At 60.5% G+C, this 9,645-nt stretch overlaps 1 pseudogene; it reads left to right on the forward strand.

The window, feature by feature from the left end:
- The first annotated feature begins 7,449 nt into the window (after positions 1-7,449).
- Positions 7,450-9,645, forward strand: part of LOC103593350 — a 12,330-nt pseudogene continuing 10,134 nt past the window's right edge.

Here is a 9,645-nt window from a genome sequence, read left to right on the forward strand (position 1 = left end):
GTCTGAGTGTGTGCCAGCCTGGGAAATGGCCCAGAATGTGGCTCTTGACCCACTGCAGTCCCTCAACTAGAGGGGGGATTCCAGGCACTCCTGAAGGTGGCAGCAGGTGAGTGCGCGCACGCGCAAAAGCCCCCGGTGCCCCCGCCCCCTCCAGGGTCTCCCAGGAGACGGGTGGCAGCGTGGGAGCCTCCAGGGCTGGGGCATGCAGGAGGAAGGCCACGTCCCTCTGTCCGGCTGCAGACACCAGCGCGGGGTCTCCGTGGTGACCGGCGCCCGGGCCCCTCCTGTCTCCATCCTTCTCGCCCTCCTTTGGCGCAGACGCCCTGACCTGCCTTCTCCCCCTCCCCAGATTTTGTTTTCTTGTTGCAAGAGAAACATCCACAGGTGCCCCGGCGGGTGCTGGGCTCCCCGGCCTCAGCAGCCTCCCAGCCCCCGCTGGCACAGCGGGTCCAGGCATCTCCGGCCAGACCTCCCTCCTCTCTGAGCCCATCGAGCTCCCCTGGAACTTCCCGAATTTGCCCCTGGCCCTGTCGCCGCTCTCTGGCCTCCACACTGGCCTCCTCCGGTCACCCTCTGTCTGCCCGATGACTGGCTGCCCCGCCCCAGCAGCACAGGACACTGCCCCGGCTCCGGGCACCCCTGCAGCCTCCATCTGGGGCCCCAACAGGCAGCAGCTGAGGCTCTGGCGCCCACTGCAAGCTCGGACTGAGGCCAGACCCCAGCACTGCAGGGAGTCCCAGGGGGGCGGCCAGGCCCCCGTGACTGTGCCAGCCACAGTCACCCCCAAGTCTGGGCAGCATCTGGGGCTCCCAGGGCCTGCACCACTCACCACCAGCTCCCAGGAGCATGAGCTCAGCCTGCGGGGGCTCAGCGAGGACACCCAGCGTTCACCCAGCCCCCCTGCGGGCCAGGCCTGGGGCAGGCCTCACCCACACGTCCTCATCCAATCCTCCCAACAAGTGGGTGGTGAGAGGTAGATCAGGCCCATTACAGGGAAGGTAAACTGAGGCACGGAGAGGTTGAATACCTTGAGCTTGCCCAAAGACCCTCAGCTGAGGTGGGGTCATCGGAGCCCAGAGCCTGTGTGCTTGACCAGAACATGACGCCACGCAGAGAGGTCGGTCACAGATGAGACCCTGAGAGCTGGTCCCAGGGGAAGGCTGGGAGGTGCTGCCCAGCCTGGCTCCCGCTTGCAGGAAGCAGGGCTGGACCGAGGGAACATGTCCTCCCCCCACGGCCACTGTTCTCTCCCTGGTTGACACCCTCCTCCTGCGAAGGGGATTTCATGATGAGAGAGCGCCTGGGTCCTGGCCTGTGCCTCGCCGCTCTCCTCTCATCCCGAGCCACCATCAGGGTCGTTAGTCTCTGCAGAGCCACATTAGGTGGCATCCAGCACAGCTCAATCAAATCAGACCACTTAGCAGGACGGTGGAGGCAGCAGGAAGGGGCCCCAGGGCTGCCAGCCCTGGATGGGGCAGGCTCCAGTCAGGGACAAAGCAGAGGGACGGGTGTGCCGGGACAGGGACAGGGAGGAGTACAGTGACCCACTGCTTCCCCAGATACTGTCGGGGCAGGGGTGGGGGGCAGGGGACCCCTAACCCAGATGCTCAGGGTCTGGTGGGGACAGACAAGCCACAGGCCCCAGCATCTGGGTCATCAGGGCTGTGATGCGGAGCCCAGGCACGTGGCGCCCAGGGGAGCGCAGCCCACCTCCGCCGGCTCCTGCACAGTGAGCTGGGCCTGGGGAGGGTGTGGGAGGGGTGAGGCTCGCTGTGGCTGGACTCCGGGGAGGGGAGAAGGGGAGGGGAGAAGGGGAGGGGAAGGAGGGGCCGGAAAAGATGGGAGAGGCTCCGCAGGGCCCCTGGGCCTGGGGGAGACCACAGAAGCCACTGAGGGAGTTAAGCCTGGACTGTGCTGTGAACCAGACTCATTTAGAGCCACGACCACAGTGGGACTGTTCTTCTAGTGTCTTCGCGCCACCCCATGCTGCCTACAACCTTCAATGGCTCCCCAGTGACATAGTGGAGGCGTTTCTCTCCCAGCTCCCATCCCTTGGGGATTGCTGGTGATGGGGTGGGGACAGCTGCACAGCTGAAGTGCTCACCTGGGATGGACCCAGCATTTGAGAGATCTGGGGACAGTGGTTATTGCAAGGACTGGGCAGCAGCTGGCCTGAGGCTTGAAGAATGCTCGGATCAGCCAGCAGCAATTCAGGGCCTGTGGTGAGACCCAGAAGGCCTTGCCATGGGCTGAATCGTGTCCCCTCAAAATTGGTATATTGAAGTCCTAACCCCCAGAACCTCTGGATGTGACTGTATTTGGAGACAGGTCTTTAAAGAGGCGAGTGGGTTAAAATGAGGCTGTCAGGGAGGGCTCTAGCCCAGTCTCACTGTGTTCTCGTAGGAAGAGATTAGGAGACCGACACACATGGGGACAGGGGAAGACACAGAGCAAAGGGGCCTCAGGAGGGGCCCACCCTGCCCGCACCCCGATCTCGGACTTCCAGCCTCTGGGACCACGAGAGGATAAACATCTATTTTACCCCCACCCCGCTCTCCCCGTCTGTGGTGCCTGTGACAACAGGCCCAGGAAACCAACACGGCCACCACGACAGCGCTCAAAGACCTCTCGTTTCTTTTCTTTTTTTTCTTTTTTTCTTTTTTCCTTTTTGAGACCGGCCGCACCACGCTCAGCCAGTGAGCGCACCGGCCATCTCTATATAGGATCCGAACCCGCGGCAGGAGCGCTGCTGTGCTCCCAGCGCCGCACTCTCCCGAGTGAGCCACGGGCCGGCCCCAGACCCCTCGTTTCTTTTCTTTTTTTTCTTTTTTTCTTTTTTCCTTTTTGAGACCGGCCGCACCACGCTCAGCCAGTGAGCGCACCGGCCATCTCTATATAGGATCCGAACCCGCGGCAGGAGCGCTGCTGTGCTCCCAGCGCCGCACTCTCCCGAGTGAGCCACGGGCCGGCCCCAGACCCCTCGTTTCTAAAGCCAGAGGGCAGACTGTGCCAAAAGTCAGGCCCCAGATTTGATTGTGGGCAGTGGAGCCTCAGCCCGGCTCCCGCGCTAGAGCCAGGGCCTGGCTGCAGAGAGGAAGATCCCTCGACCGGATGGGGACTTGGTGGAAGCACTGAGATCCCTCCAGCGCCAGCCCCGCTGGAGACCAGCTGCCCTCCACCCAGACACGCAAAGGCCAGGCCTGAAGGTCCACCCTGTGTCCCCTCCGCTTCCAGGCAGGTCACTAGAGTCGAGTCTCATGTGGGGAAATTCTGTCCCTGCTACAGGGGATGTGGAGTGTTCTCCAAGGAGCTGCCAGCCTGGCTGGTGCCAGCAGCAGGACCCAGGAAAACATGCGGAGATGGACACGGAAGATAGAGAAGGGAGGGCAGAAGAGGCCGGGTGTGGGGAGTTTATTGACACCAGGGCACTTTCCACACCCTGGTGGGGATGTCCCCATCAGTCCTAATACGCTGCTGGAACGGCTCCTTGCAGCCTGGCCATGACAGTGGCCTGCGGGAAGCCAGCGGCCTCGGCAAGGCATTGAGGAAGAGAGGGGCGAGCTGGGCCAGGCTCATTTGCAAGATCACGGAGCCCCCAGCTGGTGAGTTTCCCTGGGGGCCCTGCAGGACACTCCTGTCACTAAGCAATAAGAATGCACCGCAGAGGGTCTGGTGGCCTCCCTGAGCGGCTCAGTGTCCTCCCCAGACCAGCATGTCTGTGGGATAACGGGACCCTGGAATTGTGGCACAAGGCAAGTGTGGCCCCCACGGAGCCCGGCCCATGAGGGGCTACACCTTGCTGTCCTGGGGGAGTGTGTTAGCATCTCCTGCGGTGCAACAAATTACCCCAAAACTGAGAGCCGTAACGCCGCAGACATTTGTTATGTCACAGCTTCTGTGGGTCAGGAATCTGGAACCTGTGGTCAGGGTCTCTGTCAAGGCCGCAATCAGGGTGTCAGCGGGGCTGCGGCATCTCCAGGCCCGACTGCGGGGCTCCCCTGCCACGCCCGCCCCTGGCTGCTGCAGGCCTCCTCTGGCCCTTGTGGCTGGGGGGCCTCAGTCGCCTGCTGGGGGGCCTCTCCATGGGGCAGCTCACAACACAGCAGCTGCTTCTCTCAGAGCATAAGAGGGAGAGGCACGGAAGCCACACTTTTTGTAACCTCCCTGCGGAGGTGGCGGCCCATCACTTTTGCCACGTGTCACTTGTTAGAGGAAGTCCCGTCCACACTCAAAGGGAGAGAATTCACCAGGGTGTGAATTCCAGAGCGGGGATCACAGGCCATCCCCTAGGCTGCAATGGATAGAGGGAGCGATGGGTGGGCAGCCAGGGAGGGTCATTGACCAAGACCCTCAAAAAAGATCGGGAGCGAGCGACCCTCAGCGACGGTCCAGACCCGAGCCTGGTCTCGGCCACCTGCGCACTGGAGAGAGGAGACTGCGCAGACCTTTTGAGAGCTGTAGAGACAGGTCTGAGCGGACCTTGCCACCAGGACACCAAAGGTACCATCAGGTCCCTGCTGGTGGGGGATACAGAGGCAGGGTTTGGTGTCACCCCGAAAGACTTAAGACGCAGGTTCCTGGAAAAGTCAAACACAGCGTGAGCACATCACGAGGCCATCCCACTTCTGGGTACACGTCCAGAAGAACTGAGAGGAGGGACACGAAGAGACCTCTGTACTCCATGCTCGTGGCGTGCTGTTGACAACAGCCGAGGTGCAGAGGCCACCCGTGTCCGCCGAGGAACGAATGACGAATGCAGCGTGGTCCATCCGTGCAGCGGAGCGTCGTCCAGCCTTAGAACGGAAGGCGCTTCCGACACACGCTGCCGTGTGGACGAACCCTGAGAAAAGCGTGTTAAGTGGAACGAGCCAGACCCAAAAGGACAAATACAGTAAGACTCCGCTCATGAGGTCCCTAGAGTGGTCAGACGCACAGAGGCAGAAAGTAGAACGGGGGCTGCCAGGGGCCGGGGAGGGGAACGGGGAGCTGGTGTTGGATGGGACAGAGTTTTGGTTTGGGAAGATGGAAAGTTCTGGAGACGGACGGTGCTGATGGTTGCATAATATTGTGAATGTGCTGAATGCCACTGACCAGGGCACTTAAAAGTGGATACAATTCCTTGGGGCTGCTGGTTTGCTCAGTAGGTCAGAGCACAGTGTTGACAGCACTGAGTCCAGGGTTCAGATCTCCGTACCAGCGGCCCTCAGAAAGAAGAAACGATTAAAAAGATATGGTGACAATGGACAGATTCGAGTTATGTATATTTTACCACTATAAAAAATTTTGTTGAAAGAAGAGTTATGACCCAGGGGTGGGTGCCCGTCACGTCGCTGCTCACTCATGGGCATGATTCCTACAAAACCCAGCTGGATGGATAGCTTTCCATATCCACACCTAGGGGCCCGGTGGCGCACTGCTACAGTGCGCCGCTTGGGAGTGCGGCGGCGCTCCCGCCGAGGGTTCAGATCCCACATACAGACCGGTCCCTGCGCACGGGCTGAGCGAGGTGGGGGCGCAGCACCGAGGGTTGTGATCCCGTTGCCGGTCCCGGCCCGGTACAGGCATGACACTGAGGGTTGCGATCCGTTGCCGGTCACGAAAAAAGACAAAAAAGGGGAAAAAAAAAAAACCCAGCTGGATCAGGGCAGATGTCCTGGGCTCCCCTAAATACCGTGGGCTCCCCTAAATACCGTCAAGTGGCGGGAAGCGGCCACGCCCCAGAGCTGAGCGCTGCAGGCGTGAGGGGTGCAGAGAGGACCTGGCCGGGGTGCTCTTCTGAGTCCTCATCAGAGGGGAGGCGGTGCGCCTTCCCTGGGGCCACCCCAGAGCTGAGCGCTGCAGGCGTGAGGGGTGCAGAGAGGACCTGGCCGGGGTGCTCTTCTCAGTCCTCATCAGAGGGGAGGCGGTGCGCCTTCCCCGGGGCCGGCTGCAGTCCACACTCACGGCCTCGCCTGTACTTACCACCCCTGCTGTCACCAACAAGCCTAGCATTTGGAAATGTGCCATATTAGCTAAGATATTTTTGGTTGCAGGTCACTGGAAACAACCCAAGCTGGCTGGAAGGATCAGGGCATCACAACACTGAATGACTTGGACTCGGCTTCAGGAGAGGCTTGATCAGGGCTGTGGCTCCGGCTCTCTGGCATCTCTGTCCTGCCACTCGATGTGTTGGCTCCATCCTCAGGCTACTGTGTCAGTCCTGTCCTCCTGCCGCACGTCTCCCAGAAGGAGGGAGAGCCCCTCCCCAACCTTCAAACTGAAGTCCTGAGTTGCCCAACATTCGACCACCTGAGGTCATGCACCCTCTGATTCGGCCACTGTGGCCAGGGTGTCCCAGAGCCTGTTAGCAGGATGGAAGGGAGTGGGTGACTCATGCCTGCGCTTCAAGGCTAGATGTGTGAACACAAACTGCTGTAGTGCCTGGCCAGGGAAAGAGGTAGTGGACCCAGGGAATTCTGTCTCCGGAGGCTTCCAGGCCCCAGCCCCACACCTGGCTGGGAAAGATTGGGAAGAGGCTTCACCAGTCTGCAGGCTGGAGTGCGTGGCTCAGTGGGGCCAGAGCTGCTCTCCCAGGTGGTCCCATGTGGCCTCTGCCGTGACTCAGCCCGAGGAAGGGGCTAGAGCAGGATGCCTGGTCAGAGCTCTGACCCCTTGGAGCCACTCGCAAGGCACAGAAGGTGGACCTGGAGCAATAATCACGTGGGGACTCACTCAGGAGACTGAACCTTCCAGGAGGGGACAGGGGCCGAGTCCTGCCTGACCCTGACTAGGGGGTGGGTGGATCCCCAGGAGGGGGCGGCCTGCAGAGCCCAGAGTGACCAGAGCTGCAGGGATCATGGGAGTCTGGGGCTGAGCTGGAGCACAGGGACCTGTCATGGGAGGAGAGGCCCGCTAGGGTGCTGGGTGTCCCCAGAGAACTAATCACCCACCTCATCCCGGCCAGGGGTGGCCTCTGCATTGACCCTGGGAGCCAGGCACTGGTGGATGGTCCTCCGATTGCCTGCACTGGGGGACTCTCAGGGATGGGTGCTGGGGACAGAGGGAGGTCCTGGGCTTCCTGATAAGAGGCATGGGGGTTTGGACTGTCACCTGGAAAATAAAGCCAGCTCCAAGTGCCCCAAAGGTGAGGCAGGACCCTCAGGTAGTCACAGGGCAGGAGGGAAGGGTTGGAAGCTGCAAAGAGGGTTGTGGAGACACAGAGGACCCCGCTGGAAACTCAGCCAGGCCCTCCCTGCACTCTGCCTCCAGCAGCCCCCACAACTACAACTATGGCTTCCCCTGCGGAGCCCACTCCCCCAGCCCCCCGGGTCCCATGTGAACCCCATGACCTCATCCCCAAAGTTATTCACCAAAGGCAGCAGGAACCTCCTTTCCACACTCAAATCTGCTGGAGTCTTTCCTGCTGCAAACCCAGCAGGGAGTCTGGGCACAGACCCTCATGCTGGACAGATGGCGCTCAAGGCCCGGCCCCTCCTTCCCCGGCCCGTGCTCCGACCCCCGGATCGGCTCTACAGGCTCCACCCAGCCGGCCAACGAATCCTCCGAGGCCCGATCAGCCCTCGCCCAGGGAGCCCCGGGCTGCCCACGCACTGTTTGTCCGTCCGCTGGCCGGCGATCCCCTGCAGGCTGGGCTCTGGTCTCTGCCTCCCTCCGTGCCATCGGCCCCGGGCCATGCCGGTGTCCAGCTCCGAGCCTGCCGGGCACTGGGTGCTGGCGATGCTGGTGACCGTACCGGGCCTGATCTCACACCAGGCTGGCCCAGGGCGTGGAGGAAACGCGGCCTGGCCTGGCCACCCTCCCTCTGGAGCTGCGCGGTCCCTCTGCGGGCAGCGGCCTGGGCCGGATCAGGGCCCCAGCGTTGGCACTTATGTTTTCCAGACCATTAACATTCTGGCAAACCCGGCCAACCCCTTGGCCAGCTTCCCGTCGCCGGCTCCTCCGCCCGCTGCCTGTAACAGGCTGGGGCAGGGCAAGGGGCCCCTCTGCGGGGACGGGCCACCCCCACGCCCTGATCCTGCCAGGCTCCTGCCCACTGTGCCCTGCTGGGCAGCACCCCCATCCATCCGGGCCACGCCCTGCTCTGTCCACCTCCTGACCTTGTCCCCAGCCTGCCCTGTCCCTGAGGCCTCCTGGCCCGTCGGCACCAAGCTGCTGCCACCCAGAGGTCACTGGGGGAGCGACAGGCTTTTCTTAAGGCTGCTGGCCAGCTGGGGGACCCACCCCGTAAGCCTCTGCACCCTTTCTCCACTCACCTGCCTGCTCCCATTCATCACTTAGCTATGCTAAGCCCAGGCCCTGGCAGGTGAGGACACAGAGGAGGGACAGGCCTCACGGCCAGAGGGACTCAGCCAGAGAAGATGCCCCCAGCCCTGCTCCTCATGGGGTTGACTTTCTAGCAGGGGACAGAGCCAAGATGCACACAATTAAAAAAAATAACATCACACAGTGGAAAGTTCTGGGTAGGAAGCGGAATGCCGCTGGCCGCGGGGACCGGGGCAGACAGGAGGGGCCTGTGCAGGCCAGGGTGGGCGGGGCAGTGGGGAGGAGGAGTGGGGGGCACCCGAGCAGGGGAGGAGCTGCTGGGCCCCAAGTTCTATCTCAGGAGGGATGGGGGTGTGGGAGCAGGAGGCACAGGGTCAGCCTTGCACATCAAGAGGCCTCCCAGGCTGCAACAGGGGTTTTTGTCTGTCTCTCTCCCAGAATGTGGCTCCAAGAGAGGAGGACCTCATCCTCGGGTCCCCACCTGTGCTCAGAGAGGGTGCAGCACACAGCACACAGCAGGTCCCTGGTAAATAGGTGGATTGAACTGGGGTAAGGACAATGTGGTCACTCAGGGCAAAGGGGATGGGATGGGGGCCAGGCCTGGGCAGTGGCTGGCATTGGCGTGGTTGCGACCTGAGCAGCAAGTGATAGTGGCGTGGGCATGATGGGAGTATGTGTGATGGTATGTGGGTGTGGCCTGGGCAACAGGTGACGGTGACTTGGCCACCAGCCTGTCCTGGGCAGGCAGCTAATGTTGACTCAGGAAGGCAAATGGCTCATGTGGGGTCAGTGAAAGATCAGCTGGGGCTTTGCTTCCCGCTCTCCCTGGGGAAGCTGAGCTGGTGGTGTGTGGAATGAAGCCACGCAGAGGAGACCTGGGCTGAAACAGGAAAAGAGGGATGGACGAAGACATCGCGTGAGCACCTGGATCGAGCCATGCCTGAAAGCCTGCTGTGCCCGGGCTTCTCAGTCATGCGAGCCAATACACTTTTTTTTGCACAAGTCAGTGTGAACTGGGTTTCTGTGCCATGTAATTAAAATACTCCCGACTAATACAGGGTCTGTGATCCACAAAAGATTGATAATTTTAGCCCCCTCTTTTTTTTAATATCACATTGTTCTTTTCTTATTACTTTGTTGGCACAATTAGTATATTAGGAACCTTTGATTATATAGTTTGCAAACATTTTCCTGGTCTGTTATTTGTGTGTATATTTATTTGTTTACAGAGTCTTTTGCCAGGCATATTAAAAAAAATACTGTATAATCAAATGTCTATCTTTTCTGTAATTTATAGTTTTTTATCTTGCTATATCTTTTTAAGGACATGTCCTTTATCAGATCAAGAAATTACTCTTCTACTCCTAGATTGCTAAGGTTTTG

This window comes from Galeopterus variegatus, unplaced genomic scaffold, assembly GCF_000696425.1.
Source record: "Galeopterus variegatus unplaced genomic scaffold, G_variegatus-3.0.2 Scaffold1322, whole genome shotgun sequence".
NCBI classification, from domain to species: Eukaryota; Metazoa; Chordata; class Mammalia; order Dermoptera; family Cynocephalidae; genus Galeopterus; species Galeopterus variegatus.